Genomic DNA, 19,398 nt, shown 5'->3' with positions numbered 1-19,398 from the left:
GTCATATGCGATCGTGGATCACAATTCACCTCACACTTTTGGAAAAGCCTTGAAATTTGACCACCGTTTTAGTACAGCGTTTCACCCACAGACCAATGGACAGGCAGAGAGACTCAACCAGTGGCTGGATGAATATTTAAGATGTTTCTGTTCCTTCCAACAAAACGATTGGCTCAAATACCTGTCATTAGCGGAGTTTGCTTATAATAACTTAACTAGCTCAACTACAAAAGTTTCACCTTTCTATGCAAATTATGGGTTCCATCCCAGCTTTGACTCTCAACCTTCAAGCGCTTCGAGTTTCCCTCTAGTAGATGAACTCAATAATTCAATGTTGGAAACATTCAACTTCTTAAAAGAAAACATCACAAAAGCTCAAGCCACCCAGAAACGATTTTTTGATTTAAGGAGAAGGAAACCACCTACTTACCTAGTTGGAGATAAAGTCTGGTTATCAACCAGGAATCTCAAACTGCATGTACCTAGCAAAAAGCTCTCCCATCGATTCATTGGTCCGTTTCCTATTTCTAGAATTGTTAATGCCAACTCAGTCACTCTTACTCTACCTTCAACCATGAAGGTCCACCCTACGTTTCATGTATCTCTTCTGAAACCATATATACCAACAAGATCAAGAATCACTGTTTTACCACCTACAGTTACAGAATTTGATCCAGATATTTATGAAGTCCATTCTATATTGGATTCAAGATTTTGCAAGCACGAGCTTCAATACCTAGTTCGCTGGAAGAACTTCTCCATTGAGGAGGATAGCTGGGAACCAGCCACTAATCTCAACGCTCCTAAACTTGTTGCTAGATTCCATCGGCAGAATCCGGATCGTCCACGACCTCAAGCTGAGGATCAGCTTGCTTGAGGAGGGGGTCCTGTCAGGATCTCTCAGTAGTGGTGTCTGTTGCTTTAAGTGGATCACCAATCACTTACATACTGTTCCTTTAAATACTTCCCGCCTGCTAAGCTCAGTGCTTAGTATTGTGTTTTCTGCAAGCAAGCAGCAAGCTACTCCCTAAGCTTTCCAGTCTTCTAAAAACCAATTCTTCCTTACCTAAGGGCATATCCTGTTTGTGTGAAAGAACTTTGAATACTGTTTCAAGTTTGTTACCTTTACAAATCTACCTCTCAGTTTTATTCCACAGACTCTGTTCCTGCAACAAGACCGCTTTAAGGAGAATGGATTACAACTTTCACGGCTGTCAGTCGTCAACTGTTAAGTCTACCTACTGTGGCCACAAGTAAGGTACATTAATAGGATACATTGATAATTACTTGGAATAGTGAAACAAACTTACTGTTTATCATAACGCTTTAACTTTGTTAACAAAGCACGGAGATCCGTTATGTCACAGTGTTTCTCCTGTCACTCAACTGACGTCTCCTACGATTCTCCTCCTGCCGTAACTCACGCAACTTTCTCACTTGCCGAATTAGACCGGCTGCTGTCTGACACGCTTCCCGAGCCTGAGACTAGAACTGAGGAGTATCTTCTCTACTTAAGGACACAATCTCTCCTGAAGTACCGAATAGGATCAGCTAAGCCGTCAGAGACATTCGGAGGTTAAGTCCTCTGTAAGGTACTTTAGAGAATAACATCTTTGTGGATACTGATTTAACTCCTGATTCTTGATAACTAAAAAACTAGTGACATTACTTCAAGGGTTGACATTACTTGTTATCAGAGGAGAAGGTGATACAAAATTACACTACAAAAAAATAGACTGTTGCTGAGGTGATTTATATTACAAACTTGTATCCCACTTATATGGACAGAAGCCATATTAAGCTGCAGTACCACTTTTGTCCTTAAGAAAGTTTTTCTTTCCTCTCATTCTATTTCTTGTATAGATTTTCTTCCTCCTCCTCAAATGTTGGAGAGTAGAAAATTAAACTAAATCAACTCCACATAACCACCAATATTCAAATACTCCTTTAATAGTGTTTGATAGTTTGGATGTGTAACATATACATTATTTGAAGTGCAAATCATCAGTTGAGAACCATAATCAATTAATCAAGGCTGTTTGACTTTAAGAGGCCTTACATATATATGTCTGCTGGTAGCAGCGTTTGGCTCTTTTTGGAACAAATGGTATTTGTCTAATAGTTCAACACACAAAGATTAGTGCAAATCCAGATTTATGAGTATAGGTTGCTGAAAGAGGCGCTGGTTCATAGGGGTTTTCAGAAGGTTCCTCTCTGTGTTCCACAATTCCTCCAAAAGAGCTGTATCTGTTTAGAGAATATCACATTGGCGTAGTGTAAAATACTCACAGAATGGCATTAGAAAAACGGCTCCACAAGTGACTCTACGAACGGTCAGGAAAGAAAAAAAACAATTTCTTTAAATCAAAGATGTCATTTTATTTGGCTCAACGCATTTCAACGGGTATACCGTCTTTCTCAAGAGCAGTTAAAACATAGTATGGCTTACAAACAAGTCATATACAATACCGCATCGCAGGCGGCCTTAAATACACAGTCATGAACGATATTGGTTAAGGTCAGATTTACACCCGATATTGTAAAAAACATAAAAACCAATTTAAAAGTTATTCTACAAAAATATAACACATATCTAATTAGCACATATAAGAGGTCATATATAATTTATCTAAATTCACGTAATAAACTCTTTTTATTTCATAAAATCCAAATCCATAAGATCCAAATGAATGATCTAATGGGATTCTATACATGTGGGAGGTGCAAATGATGTAACTATACTAAAAGAACAAACAAAATATTTACCTCTACGGTTACTGGGAAGGTTTATGAAATAAAAGAGTTTATTACGTGCAAAACGAAAAATGTGATATACCTGTTACAATGTGGGTGCAAGAGTCAGTACTTAGGGCAAACTTCACGATTTCTAAAGACAAGGATACTAGAACATTTCAATAAAATAGATAAAGCCCATGATGATCATGGAATACCGGTACATTGTAATAATTGTCAATTTTTTAAAAAAGAAAGCTTTCTGTGGTTGGGAATAGAGAAAGTTAAGGTACATTGGAGAGCTTTTTGCGCACATCAGGTTGCGCTCGTATTAGGAGTTGAAAGTAAACTGTTTTCAATCACACGCTAACCAACGAGCACAAAAAGCCGAACTTAGAATATTACATGCACCCCACTCTCGTGCAAACCTGATTGCATATTCTCATGTGCGCTAACTTGACATGAAAATATGAATATTTCACATTCCAATGTTCTTCACATAAAAGAATATGTTCTATTTATTTATAAATAAATATTTCTACATATATCTAATCTTTTTTTGGTACAATCTTTATCTATACCTATATATATAGATAATTATATATAGGTATATATATATACCGATATATATATATATATATATATATATATATATATATATATATATGAATATCTATTTATAAATAAATAGAACATATTCTGCTATGTGCAGAACATTGGAATATGAAATATTTATAGCAAATACACCCTATAACACTTAATTAAATATGAATATTGCATAAATATACTTTTAAATATTTTCATCTACTTGACTCCAAAAGGGCACAAATGCACTTATAAATATGTGTCTATATACTCTATGTGTACATATGTAATTATGTGTTTATATGTGTATATATCTGTAAATACATATATACACATATAAATACACATGTATATATATATATATATATATATATATATACTATATATATATATATACATAGAAGTTTTGCAGGGACCAAAAGGTATCGTAGTCTTTAAATAATAAAAACAGTTTCTTCCCACATAGGGTTTAAAATAACCAAGGAGGTTACAGCAAGGGTTCACAGCACAAATGAGCATTGAAATGCTGACATGTTTCGGCCAGCGGCCGTAATCGTAGCTAATCAATGCATCTGCAGTAAAAATATTTAAAAGCAGAGCTCATTCTCAATTGGTTAGCAAATAATCCTATTGGATACCTGCAAACAAAGGTGTGTTGCGGTCACACAAGTGTGGACTAATAATTAATTAATTACCCCTCTCATAACAGTGCTATTACTGACATAGTGCCTGTGTATCAATAGATGGAAAAAATATACCACATCATCATATTTGTTTAAAGAAACATTCCCCTAAATTGATATACTTGAATAGAGTCGTTAAACTGTAAAAACAGCAATGGTAGTAGAAAATATATAATAGTATATAAAAATATATCTCTCACAGGTGCACCGTACCAGACTTCTAAATATTTATATGTGCACATTCAATATTGAATTGGGAAGATATATAATGTAATATAATGAATATATGTGTATTCATGCTTATATGAAAACTATATTGTATTTCTATGAGTTAAAATAATTTATTCCCCACATTTATCCATATGGATTTCAAAGCATGCAGAGTATCAACCTACAATTACATCATATATAAATTAAAATATCTACCAATGGAGATGTTCTATTATGTAAATGATTATGAAAAAGGAGGTGTGGAAATGAATAGTGAAGAGACTAAATCTTCCCACTAGTAAAAAGAAGAAACAACCATATATACTAAGAGTGTCTTCATTTATGTATTAATCTTGACAACTACCCATGTATATACATATATATATTTAATATTGAACAGCAGCATAAAAATATACATGCATGCAATATTCAGTATACTAAAATAGTCTATCCATAACTAAATAATGATAATAATGGTGATAGACTAAAATATATATATATAAGGAATTAAAGACTCCACTATATATAATCGTTCTTCAGTGACTCAACTATTTATAATCATTTACAGTGATTCTTCAGTGACAATGGAACCTAGTTCTCATGAGATGTTAATGTTTCAAAAGGGCCACAATGTTCAGATAGTAAATGTTTTTCTATATACATAAAAATTATTTATTATACAGTGTATGTTCTTCTGTATACATAAAGGTTGTTGATTGTTCTGTATATGCTACTATAACTGATATCTATCCTATTTCCAGTAATTGATCAAATCGTATTCTGAATTAAGGCCTGTGGGGACTCTAGTCTCCAACTTGAAAATCCAAAACATCTCTCTTTTTCCTAAAATTTGGTTTCTATCTCCTCCTCTAGGAGGTGGATTGACCTGTTCAATTATCTGCCATCTTAAAGAATCAATCCGTTTGTGATGGATTCTTTTGAAGTGTTGTACTAGAGGAGTGCTTGCCTCCCCCTTAGTGATAGTAGATAAATGATTCCTAATTCTGGTATTAGCGTCATTTGTTGTTAACCCTACATATTGTAGGTGACAATCTATGCATGTAATGACATAGATAATGTAGGTCGATGTACAGTTTAAACATTTCTCAATTTGATATCTCTCTTTTGTCACTGATGATATAAAATTATCAGCAAATATTCCAAAGTCACAAGGTCTACATTTTGTTCTCCCACACCTATACATTCCCTTATGTGTCAACCAAGACCCTTGATTGTATTGTGTCGCCTGTGGTAGTTGTGAAGGAGAAAGAATATTGCCTAGTGTTTTATACTTTCTATATGAGCAGCGTAGTCCATTGTTGACACATTTAGTTAGCTAGTAGTCTAAAAGTGTTTTTTCACAATGTTGCATATAGCGTTATAGTCTGTGCTAAAGTCTGTTACAAATGTGACTTTTGTGAGATCTTCTTTGTTTTTTTCTTTATTAGATAAAAGTACGCCTCTGTCAATCTGATCTACTTGATGTTGAGCTCTGTTTATAACATGTTTGGAGTAGCCCCTGTCTTTTAAATTTGTTCTCATTGCTTGACTTTGTATATTATAGTTCTTATCTAATGTGCAATTTCTCTTCACTCTTATTAGCTGACCTTTTGCTACCGCAAAGGGAACGTGTTTAGGGTGGCAACTAGTAGCATGGAGCAATGTGTTTTTAGTAATCGGTTTTCTATAAACATCACAAATAATTTTCCCTCCTTCATCAATTTTTAAAGTGAGATCAAGATAGTTAAAGGGACACTGAACCCAAATTTTTTCTTTTGTAATTCAGAAAGAGCATGCAATTTTAAGCAACTTTCTAATTTACTCCTATTATCAATTTTTCTTTGTTCTCTTGCTATCATTATTTGAAAAAGAAGGCATCTAAGCTTTTTTTTGTTTCAGTACTCTGGACAGCACTTTTTTTATTGGTGGATGAATGTATCCACCAATCAGCAAGGACAACCCAGGTTGTTCACCAAAAATGGGCCGGCATCTAAACTTACATTCTTGCATTTCAAATAAAGATACCAAGATAATGAAGAAAATTTGATAATAGGAGTAAATTAGAAAGTTGCTTAAAATGTCATGCTCTATCTGAATCACGAAAGAAAATTTTTGGGTACAGTGTCCCTTTAATGAATTCTTTGTCTCTTTCTGAAGTGAATTTAAGTCCCACCGTGTTATTGTTTATGTGTTCAAGAAATTCATCCAATTTGTTTTCAGGCCCTTTCCATATAAGTATCAAATCATCTATATAGCGCTTGTAAAACGCTATATAGTCTTTGTGAGGGTTTTCATCTCCATAGATGTGGGACAGCTCCCACCAACCCATAAAAAGGTTGGCGTATGAGGGGGCAAATTTTGCCACCATTGCTGACCCACACCTCTGGAGATAAAATTCCCCGTCAAATTTAAAATAGTTATGAGTTAGCATAAACTCTACTACTCTTGGAACAAAGTCCATAAATTCCTTAGTGTAGTTTGAAAATTTAGACAGAAAGAATTTTATGGTGTTTAATCCCTCACTGTGTGGAATTGCAGAGTACAGGGCTACTACATCTATTGTGACCCATAGGTAGTTTTGTTTATCCCAATTCAAGGGTTCCATAAGTTTAATGACATGTTTTGTGTCTCTTAGGTAGCTCATTAATGACAAAACAAAAGGATTAAGTATAGTGTCAAGCCATTGGGAAAGATGCCGCTAACTATGGGACGTCCCTGTACATTCAGAATTGATTTGTGTACCTTGGGGAATAAATGAAAAATCGGTACCACAGGATGTTCAATTAGTAGATAGTCATGTGTCATCGTGTCAATAAAGCCTTCTTCAAGGCCATCATCAAGTAGAGATTTTATTTCCTCCTGATATAATTTAGTAGGATCGGAGGTTAGGTGAAAATATTTATCTGGATTATTAAGTTGTCTGTGTGCCTCATCCGTATATGTACAGCACTGTGAGATGAGACCGGCACAGGGCAATGCCTTCCTAGGCTTTGATGCAAATTGGTCGAGCTGGCGACCTCCAGCTCCACAATGTATAACAAACAAAACTGTCCACAGCACCAGTGAAGTAAAAGGAATCTTCTTTATTAAATGTTTAAAAGCATACAAGACAGGTATGCGACGTTTCGAGACCGCAGTCTCTTAATCATGCATACACAGTAATGCACCTGTCTCTTAATTTAAAGGCAGTGTCAACCAATCACATTCAGGATCCAAGGTAACACACCTTGTGCTTGGATTAACCTTTTCATCTCTTATTTAAACATATGTACAATTGTGATTTAAGTATGTAGATTCTGCCATCCACAAATAGAGACATAAATAAAAACAATGTATTTACACTAAGAACAGGTAAATTACAGAACATAGGTAAAAAGCATATGTACACTTACAGAAATATAATTACAGAAATATAATTACATCTCGTTTTAAAGCCTTTAAACAAAGTACTGTTATTATTTTTTACAATGTATGAACTCTTTATTTTAATCCTACAGAGCACGAGATATAAAAATTATCCTGCATAAACTATAAATAACTTTGTTTAAATTTATAACTCTAAACCTTAGGAATACACTCATGATACAACAATCAAGAGAGTAAGTAGAGGGGAACTCAGACTTGTAACAAGAAGTTGTTTAACATCATACTGCCTGAAAGGGATTTAAAAGTGAGTTTGCTTAAAGGAAGACCGACGGATCCCATTCTCTGTTTAACCCCTTAGGGTACATGGAATCCAACCTGTGGATCCAAAATGCCTCTCTTTGTTTCAGAAACATTTCTCTGTCACCTCCTCCTCTGAGCACTCCCACTTGATCAATGATTTGCCAACGTAACTGGCTAATTTGATGGCCAAATTCCACAAAGTGGCAAGCTACTGGAGCCTTATCATCTTTCTTTCTAATATTTGACTTATGTTTATTGAGTCTATTTCTCATGCTTTGGGTCGTTTCACCTACATAGATACGGGCACATGGGCATTTAATTATATATACCACATATGTGGATTCACATGTGTAATGTGATTTCAACTTACATTTATGACCATTTATAGGATGTACAAATTCCTTGCCCTTGATAACCGAATTACAATTACTACACCCTAAGCATAGGTAACAACCTACATTCCTCTCAGTGATATACCTTTCTTTATTTGGTCGTTTAGATCCTAAGTCTGATTTTACTAGAAAGTCTCCAAGATTTTTAACATGCTTGTGGGCCATAATAGGTTTGTTCTGCAATGCTTTTATTTCTTTATTACAATCCTGGATGATGTGCCAGTGCCTTCTTATAATATTAGATATCTTATTACTGTGCTCATTATGTTGGGATATAAAGATCAATTTATCATCTTTAGCTTGTCCTGCTTTATCTCTATCCCTTACTCTATGTACATTTTGTATCTCTTGATTAATAAGCACTGCAGGATACCCTCTATCTAGAAACTTTTTGCCCATTTCCTTAAACCTAATTTTTTTGATTTCTTGCTCACTGACAATTCTGTCCACCCTAATAAGTTGACTCCTAGGTAATGAGTCCTTTAACCTGTTGTTATGGAAGCTATCATACCTTAAAAGGGTATTGCGATCTGTTTCTTTGCAATGTATATCAACTTTTAATTCAGTACCCTTTTTGTATATCTCAGTGTCAAGAAACACCATCCTTTCTTCACTTAAATTTAAAGTGAACTCCAGGCCTGCTACCTCATGATTGATCTCATCCACAAAGCGGACCAGGGAGTCCCTGCCCCACCATATGCCAAAGATGTCATCTATGAATCTCCACCAGGTGGTGCCATACTTCTGAAAGAGCTGGTTGCTATAGACAAATTTTTCTTCAAAAAAATTCATGTACAGGTTGGCATATGATGGGGCAGCATTAGACCCCATGGCCGTTCCCTTCTTTTGTATATAACAAGAGTCCCTGAAAATGAAATAATTATAGAATAACACCACTCTCAGTAATTCTTCAAAAAAATCAATTTGTTGCAAATTATATTCTCCTGATGTTATTAGCATTTGTCTTATTATACCAATGCCACTCTCATGCTTTATTGAGGTGTATAAACTCTTTACATCTAGTGTGTAAATTATGCATTTAGCGCAGTCTAATTCTAATGTGGATAATTTACTGATAAAATCACTTGTATCCTTAATGTATGAGGACATTTTTTCTACATACGGTTGCAGCAATTTATCCAAAAAAACAGCAATATTAGAAAATACAGATTCAACATTGGAAACTATGGGACGCCCCGGAGGACTTTGCATATTTTTATGTACTTTCGGTACAGTATAAAAAATGGGGGTTCTTGGATGTTCTCTATATAAGTATTCTCCCATTTTTTTGTCAATGGTACCTGCTCTAATGGCATTGGTTATAATACGTTTGATTTCTTTTTGGATCTTAAAAATAGGGTTGGTGTCTAATTTCTGATAGGTGTCAGTATCTTGTAGCTGTGTCAGAATCTCATTTATGTAATACTCTTTATCTAGGACTATGGTGGCTCCGCCCTTGTCCGCTCTTTTAATTATAATTTCATTATCTTTTTGTTTAATAGTGTTAATGGCCTCTTGTTCAACCTTAGATAAATTCAAGTTTTTCCTTTTTCTATCCTTGGTTACTTTTGTTTCCAATTCTTTAATGTCAGACATAACCAATTTCATAAATGTGTCTAGACTGCTGTTGTGTACCTGAGGTGTAAATGTACTCTTTTTGTATAGATTATACCTTTTTGGGGTGATAGCACAGCATTTGTCAGATTTACTTAACATGTTGTCATTTATGCCAATATGTTTATTACCAAAAAACAATTCCAATTTTATACTTCTGAAAAATCTAAACAAATCTTTGTTTAGCTCAAAGAAGTCCAGAACAACAGGTTAAAGGACTCATTACCTAGGAGTCAACTTATTAGGGTGGACAGAATTGTCAGTGAGCAAGAAATCAAAAAAATTAGGTTTAAGGAAATGGGCAAAAAGTTTCTAGATAGAGGGTATCCTGCAGTGCTTATTAATCAAGAGATACAAAATGTACATAGAGTAAGGGATAGACATAAAGCAGGACAAGCTAAAGATGATAAATTGATCTTTATATCCCAACATAATGAGCACAGTAATAAGATATCTAATATTATAAGAAGGCACTGGCATATCATCCAGGATTGTAATAAAGAAATAAAAGCATTGCAGAACAAACCTATTATGGCCCACAAGCGTGTTAAAAATCTTGGAGACTTTCTAGTAAAATCAGACTTAGGATCTAAACGACCAAATAAAGAAAGGTATATCACTGAGAGGAATGTAGGTTGTTACCCATGCTTAGGGTGTAGTAATTGTAATTCGGTTATCAAGGGCAAGTAATTTGTACATCCTATAAATGGTCATAAATTTAAGTTGAAATCACATTACACATGTGAATCCACATATGTGGTATATATAATTAAATGCCCATGTGCCCGTATCTATGTAGGTGAAACGACCCAAAGCAATAGACTCAATAAACGTAAATCAAATATTAGAAAGAAAGATGATAAGGCTCCAGTAGCTTGCCACTTTGTGGAATTTGGCCATCAAATTAGCCAGTTACGTTGGCAAATCATTGATCAAGTGGGAGTGCTCAGAGGAGGAGGTGACAGAGAAATGTTTCTGAAACAAAGAGAGGCATTTTGGATCCACAGGTTGGATTCCATGTACCCTAAGGGGTTAAACAGAGAATGGGATCTGTCGGTCTTCCTTTAAGCAAACTCACTTTTAAATCCCTTTCTGGCAGTATGATGTTAAAAAACTTCTTATTACAAGTCTGAGTTCCCCTCTACTTACTCTCTTGATTGTTGTATCATGAGTGTATTCCTAAGGTTTAGAGTTATAAATTTAAACAAAGTTATTTATAGTTTATGCAGGATAATTTTTATATCTCGTGCTCTGTAGGATTAAAATAAAGAGTTCATACATTGTAAAAAATAATAACAGTACTTTGTTTAAAGGCTTTAAATTAAAAGAGTTGCAAAAACGAGATGTAATTATATTTCTGTAAGTGTACATCTGCTTTTTACCTATGTTCTGTAATTTACCTGTTCTTAGTGTAAATACATTGTTTTTATGTATGTCTCTATTTGTGGATGGCAGAATCTACATACTTAAATCACAATTGTACATATGTTTAAATAAGAGATGAAAATGTTAATCCAAGCACAAGGTGTGTTACCTTGGATCCTGAATGTGATTGGTTGACACTGCCTTTAAATTAAGAGACAGGTGCATTACTGTGTATGCATGATTAAGAGACTGCGGTCTCGAAACGTCGCATACCTGTCTTGTATGCTTTTAAACATTTAATAAAGAAGATTCCTTTTACTTCACTGGTGCTGTGGACAGTTTTGTTTGTCATCCGTATATGTGACTCTATACAGTACTACTCTAGATCCTCCCTTATCCGCTCTACGTATGACTATATCTTTGTTGTTTTTTTTTTTTTTGTTTTTTATTTTATTGAGGTAATAAATTGGCATACATATACAAGATTGCAGCAGTATTTAACATGGAACTGGATATGCTTCTAACATGTTAAATTGTATAGGTTACACATTAATAGACATTACATGCAGTCTCAGTTGTACTAAGCAGAGCTAAAAAACAAAACCCCCTGCTGCAAAAATAAGAGAAAACAATAATTCAAGGAAAACCCAATACCAGCGTTAAATCTTCTTATCAATCTAAGAGATCACTCTTGGACCACATCACAAAAAGTATTAAACATTTATAACTGAAGGTTCCCCCATGTTCAGAGGCCTCTCATGGACCTCAGCATTGAAACCTCAGATTTTTATTGTGTTGCCTTGTGTGCTTGTTAAGTAGGGGGAAAGTAAAATTTCTTTTCAATTAAGTGAATTTACCAAAGGAGCCTAGGGTGTATAAGCCTGGTTGGAAACATACCATAGGTGTTAGTTTATCAACATAGGAGCTGCATAAGGTTGTAGGGGAAAACATATATTTCAAGGAGTACAGGTTAATGTTTCTAAGGTATTAGGTAGGGAAGCATGGAAGGCATGCACTCATATGCTGTGTTCTATACATTTTCAAAACTAATGCTGCAGCCAATAAAGCGATAAGATGATAAAATGCCTGGCAGAGACAGAAATGGGAGATATTGTGCACTATAAGCTTACCCTATTGTGAACTAATGATGAAGGTTCTTGGAAGGTGTTATTATTAGGACCATTATTACCTATATATAGGTCATGTGACATCTGCTAACCTCTAGACACACACACACGATCCCGCCATCTCGGCCACAAACAGCGTGACCCAGTACATGCTAATAGGAAATGGAAAATAGAAACTCTCATATGTGTCTCAGAGGACCAGAGTATAAAATAACGTTGGTCAAATTGTTGCTTCAAGGTGAAGAAGATTAAATATATTTGTCCTGCAAATATGCATTAGAAAAGGGTTAAACATCCACATTTAGTTGTGTTAATAGGGTATCCTAGATTCACAGCTTCATCACTTTTAACAAATCCCCATCGAATAGGTGCTATATATGTAAATATCTAAGTAGAGGTTATTCAGGCTGGGAAATAAAACAATATTTGACCTGTAATGGACATAGTAGATAAACATTCAACCCCTATTACAATAACCAACTGGTCAGTATGAGATAAATGTCCTCAGTATGTTGCTCCTAGTACTTTATAGCATCTCAGCCTGGTAGGTACAAGATCACTGTAAGAGTTATGGACCTCAAAACATGGAAAATGCAGCTAGTAGTCATATATCAAAAACGGTATAAGTATATTTGTTGTCCTGCATTTATGTACAAATTCAGCAGCTAATGATGTACAAACCTGCCAAACATTTTCTTAGATGAAAAATATCTGTAGTAAGCTGAACTGACGGTCTCAAAAGATTTATAACTAGTTGGGACAGCAACAATAACACACAGATCATTGCTAGGAAAATACAACTAGTAAGAAGAACAGTAAAAAATAAAACCTTGCAGTTCCAAGTACTTATGAAGTGAGCAGTGTTTCTCAAAGGTGTCCTATTCCAGATTGCAGGAGTCTATTTATCAGGTGGTGGAGGTGTAAAATGTATGCTCAACACCTTTACCAATTTATTTATTAATATCTATCCTACCCCCATTTTATTGCACACAATTCTAGAGCGCTGCCTGTGAATCTGAGGTAGGCTATCTGCAAAACTATACAGAACTGTATCCAAGGTGTGAGCCACATCGGGCATTTGCCATACCCTTTGCAGCGCCTGCTGCGTACTCTGTGGGTCCTGAACGACTGCCGGTGGAATGTTGTGTAGAAGCCCTGGTTTCTTCCAGGCCAAACTGTTCAGCGGCATCGTACGTACAGCACAGTAGACAGTAGCAAAATGGGCTGTGAGATTTGTCTCAACCGGCTTGTCAGGGTTTCCTGTGTCAATCAGCATTAACTCTCTCTCTCGGAAGCCTCCGTCCAGGGAAGGTAAGTCAGACTGCATCGTTAGTGAGAGGCCACTTTCCATAATAGGCTCCAGATTAGGCGACACCATACTCGCAGCTTCAATGTTGCTCTGCTGACCTAGGTCACTGTCACTCCTCCAAGCCACATCTACTGCTCTCTCAAGCCATGCAAAGTGGCCATCCAGGATCTTGACGATTTGCACAAGCAGATTTGCTCCCCCAGACTCCATCTGGTGCAATGGTAAGTAAATCCCCACTTATTGAATTATAGCAGTGACTGGAGAGGTAGCACTGCTTCTTAACGACAGGCCCGCAGAGGGTACCCGCCGGGGGGGGTCAAAAAAGATGGTGACAGTCCTCAACATGAAATGGGAGCCCGGTTGAATTTGAAAAATTCTGCAGCCACGAGGTTGTAAAAATGGCCTCCGCTGCTGTATGCTCACAGTAAAACTCTGGTCCTGAGTCCAAGGAATAACACAATCAGCAGGAGATAGATGCGCTGACTCAAAGTAAATGTTGCTGGAAACAAATAATTTATTGAGAAGTCCAACCATCAATGGCAAGGTAATAGGGTCACAGTCAAGAACGCCTGGCGCGTTTCGCGCATGCGTAGATGCGCTTCTTCGGCGAGGCGAGCTGGGGCGTAATAATGATAAATTGCGCCTGTCGGAAAAAGCATTTACTCCCTATTTGTCACAGTACATCCCTATAAATATTTGCACCGCCATGTTTTGATTATTAAAAAAACGTTTTTTAGGTAACTATTTAGCTAATATTTATATTATATAATGTTTCTGTGCTGTTTGTGCCATATGTTGACACAAAAATAAAATATATCAATATATTGATACATATATATAAAACTTTTGGTACCATATTCGCCTGTGGAAGCGCAAATTACTGGGAATAACAGTATCTTCTTTGCGCTGAACTTTTGAAAAATGAGTTAAAAGAGTAAAGTACTGCATCACAAGATATAAAAGCATGTATTATAATGGTGTTTGACTCAGTCTGTATGGCGAAATATACAACACGCAATTACAGCCAGAACTATCGGCGCAAAGCAATGATGAATAAGCAACTGGGCGTATTTGTAGGTCGGGCTGTTAAATTACGCCTATTACTAATGTATATTGGTGCACTCGGGAGCGGGCCTGTGCGCCTAGGCGAATGGAAGTGGAGTGCGAAGAAGTTTCTTTCAGATTTGCGCAATTATAGGCGCAGAGTGCTTTGATAAATATGAGGATCCGTTTGTATGCGTTATTTTGGACGATATTACAGGAGAATGGCTTTGATAAATCTAGCCCTAAGTACTTTGTATTGAATATTAGTTAGTTGAATACTAGATAGATTGATAACATTGTTATTCACTGGTATTTGGAAGATGTTTTCTGTCCTCTCAGTGGATACCTGTCCTGTTTCTCTATCCCTATCCCTGTTTTGTCTGGGGGTTTGTAAAAAACCTGTTCAAATGCATCTTTATCTTCTATAGTGGTGTTTCGATTTGTCTGAGTGACATTAGTATTGCTTTCAATGTATTTAGAGCCCTGTGTAGATTTCTGCATAATTTTTTGTGCTTGAAAGTGTTGTGTAGGTCTGACCTCTTGTGTGTCAGAGTTAATATTTAATGTAACTTGTTTTACTGGTTTTAAAATTCCAGTTTGATTGATGTGATTTACTGTAGTGTGAGATGCCTCTTTTGTTTCTCCTGATCCTGAACTCTGTGATCTATGATTGCCTCTTCCCCTTCTATTTCTGCTATGTGATCTCCCTCTGGTATTGGGATTCCATCTATTGGTGTTACTTTGTGTATGATTCCAAATATATACTAGTTTGTTATCGTAATCATTCTGATCACTTATATATTTGGTATGCTTAATATTCAATATTGCATTTTTAGATGTCGTGAGTGATACCTTTAACATATCGTCAAACCTAGGATAATCCAACTCATGTTGTCTTGTATTCATTTCTGTCTGTATGATTTGTATTTCCTCTCTTACTGTTTTAAGCTGATTACTTTTAAACGTAATTAACAGTTGCATAAGTCTTAGAGAGCATTCAGTCAAAATAGCATTCCACGATTCTATGAAATCTACATCAGATACTTCAAAGGTGGGAAATTTGTTGACTCAGAGTCCTCTAGGGACTATTTTTAGTTTAACATATTTTTCAAATGTCCAAATATCAAATTGTAGTTTGTGTTCTTTAATTAAAAGTCTTTCCATGTCATCAAAAAGTCCTCCTAAGGTGTATATTGTAATGTCTTTAGAAAAAATCAGATCCATATCAGAAACTCCATTGTCTCTTTCAGTCACAGGCATTAATGAGTAATAGTAAGTGCTGTTTGCCTCCATTATTTGTATATATAGGCTCTAGAGTTAACTTGTGTAATAGTGCTGCCAGGAAGCACTTAAACAATAATATATACACAGAGAGCATACACAAGTAACTTAACCAAACGTATTTCTTCGTGTTGAACAACACTTAAACTGTTTCAATAAAGTGGCAGTGCATAAACGCATATGTAAACATTAACAATTGCAATTCCCATGCACATGCATCAGGCCGAGACCATATATACAGAATTGCTCAATGCCTCAGATAGGAAAACTTTGTTATAAGAGGTAGTCCGCTGCAATGTTAGCACCTCTAACCTCCACAGGAAACTTAATGTTATTACAATAAACAGTCCTTGTTAAAACATTGGAGCGGACTACCTCTTATAACGAAGTTTTCCTATCTGAGGCATTGAGCAATTTTGTATATATGGTCTCGGCCTGATGCATGTGCATGGGAATTGCAATTGTTAATGTTTACATATGCGTTTATGCACTGCCACTTTATTGAAACAGTTTAAGTGTTATTCAACACGACGAAATACGTTTGGTTAAGTTACTTGTGTATGCTCTCTGTGTATATATTATATATATACATACATATACATATTGTGACATGTATATGTATGTATCTAAATGTTAAAGTCATATGCCTGCCTTTTTCTTTCTAACACCTTAGACAGATAACTAAGAGCTCTGAAGTCGCTGTAATCATTCTAGGGTAAATTGCGATTGTGCTCAAGCGATCGCTTTTACTTTCAACTCATAATACCAGTGGTAAACCCGATTAGCACAAACACCCCCAATAAACCCTTTATCGCTCACACGCAAACGTTTGCGCTAAAATCTGGCCCATTGACCATTAACCATTTATTAAAAAAATATTAAAATGAATGTAGAAAAAAAAAACAATGTACAATGTCCATTTAAATTATAATGCAATATATTTTATACACAACTTAATTCTACAGGTTTCTTTATTTTCTGAGCATATTTTCTGTCTGTAATATTTCTAGCAGCATATGCCAATAGCCTTTCATAATATAGATTTTGGATGCACAACACTGAATTTTGAGAAATGGCAAAAGTCTTACACCTAGATTTGGAGTTTGGCGTTAGCCGTGAAAACCAGCGTTAGAGGCTCCTAACGCTGGTTTTAGGCTACCGCCGGTATTTGGAGTCACTCAAAATAGGGTCTAACGCTCACTTTTCAGCCGCGACTTTTCCATACCGTAGATCCCCTTACGTAAATTGCGTATCCTATCTTTTCAATGGGATCTTTCTAACTCCGGTATTTAAAGTCGTTTCTGAAGTGAGCGTTAGACATCTAACGACAAAACTCCAGCCGCAGGAAAAAAGTCAGTAGTTAAGAGCTTTCTGGGCTAACGCCGGTTCATAAAGCTCTTAACTACTGTACTCTAAAGTACACTAACACCCATAAACTACCTATGTACCCCTAAACCGAGGTCCCCCCACATCGCCGACACTCAAATACATTTTTTAACCCCTAATCTGCCAACCGCCACCTACGTTATCCTTATGTACCCCTAATCTGCTGCCCCTAACACCGCCGACCCCTGTATTATATTTATTAACCCCTAACCTGCCCCCCTCAACGTCGCCTCCACCTGCCTACACTTATTAACCCCTAATCTGCCGACCGGACCTGAGCGCTACTATAATAAAGTTATATCCGCCTCACTAACCCTATAATAAATAGTATTAACCCCTAATCTGCCCTCCCTAACATCGCCGACACCTAACTTCAATTATTAACCCCTAATCTGCCGACCGGAGCTCACCGCTATTCTAATAAATGTATTAACCCCTAAAGCTAAGTCTAACCCTAACACTAACACCCCCCTAAGTTAAATATAATTTAAATCTAACGAAATTAATTAACTCTTATTAAATAAATTATTCCTATTTAAAGCTAAATACTTACCTGTAAAATAAATCCTAATATAGCTACAATATAAATTATAATTATATTATAGCTATTTTAGGATTAATATTTATTTTACAGGTAACTTTGTATTTATTTTAACCAGGTACAATAGCTATTAAATAGTTAAGAACTATTTAATAGCTAAAATAGTTAAAATAATTACAAATTTACCTGTAAAAGAAATCCTAACCTAAGTTACAATTAAACCTAACACTAGACTATCAATAAATTAATTAAATAAACTACCTACAATTACCTACAATTAACCTAACACTAAACTATCAATAAATTAATTAAATACAATTGCTACAAATAAATACAATTCAATAAACTAGCTAAAGTACAAAAAATAAAAAAATATTTACAAACATAAGAAAAATATTACAACAATTTTAAACTAATTACACCTACTCTAAGCCCCCTAATAAAATAACAAAGCCCCCCAAAATAAAAAAATGCCTTACCCTATTCTAAATTACTAAAGTTCAAAGCTCTTTTACCTTACCAGCCCTGAACAGGGCCCTTTGCGGGGCATGCCCCAAGAAATACAGCTCTTTTGCCTGTAAAAAAAAACATACAATACCCAAGCCCCCCAACATTACAACCCACCACCCACATACCCCTAATCTAACCCAAACCCCCCTTAAATAAACCTAACACTAAGCCCCTGAAGATCATCCTACCTTGTCTTCACCTCACCGGGTATCACACCGATCCGTCCAGAAGAGCTCCTCCGATGTCCTGATCCAAGCCCAAGCGGGGGGCTGAAGAGGTCCATGATCCGGCTGAAGTCTTCATCCAAGCGGGGCAGAAGAGGTCTTCCATCCGATTGAAGTCTTCATCCAAGCGGCATCTATCCGGAGCGAAGCGGCAGCATCCTGAAGACCTCCACCGCGGAACATCCATCCTGGCCGACGACTGAACGACGAATGACGGTTCCTTTAAATGACGTCATCCAAGATGGCGTCCCTCGAATTCCGATTGGCTGATAGGATTCTATCAGCCAATCGGAATTAAGGTAGGAATATTCTGATTGGCTGATGGAATCAGCCAATCAAAATCAAGTTCAATCCGATTGGCTGATCCAATCAGCCAATCAGATTTAGCTCGCATTCTATTGGCTGATCCAATCAGCCAATCAGATTGAGCTCGCATTCTATTGGCTGTTCCGATCAGCCAATAGAATGCAAGCTCAATCTGATTGGCTGATTGGATCAGCCAATCGGATTGAACTTGATTCTGGTTGGCTGATTCCATCAGCCAATCAGAATATTCCTACCTTAATTCCGATTGGCTGATAGAATCCTATCAGCCAATCGGAATTCGAGGGACGCCATCTTGGATGACGTCATTTAAAGGAACCGTCATTCGTCGTTCAGTCGTCGGCCAGGATGGATGTTCCGCGGTGGAGGTCTTCAGGATGCTGCTGCTTCGCTCCGGATGGATG

The sequence above is a fragment of the Bombina bombina genome, chromosome 3, assembly GCF_027579735.1.
Source record: "Bombina bombina isolate aBomBom1 chromosome 3, aBomBom1.pri, whole genome shotgun sequence".
In the NCBI taxonomy this organism is placed as follows: domain Eukaryota; kingdom Metazoa; phylum Chordata; class Amphibia; order Anura; family Bombinatoridae; genus Bombina; species Bombina bombina.
The sequence above is the reverse complement of the archived record's forward strand: the minus strand, read 5'-3'. Positions refer to the sequence as shown.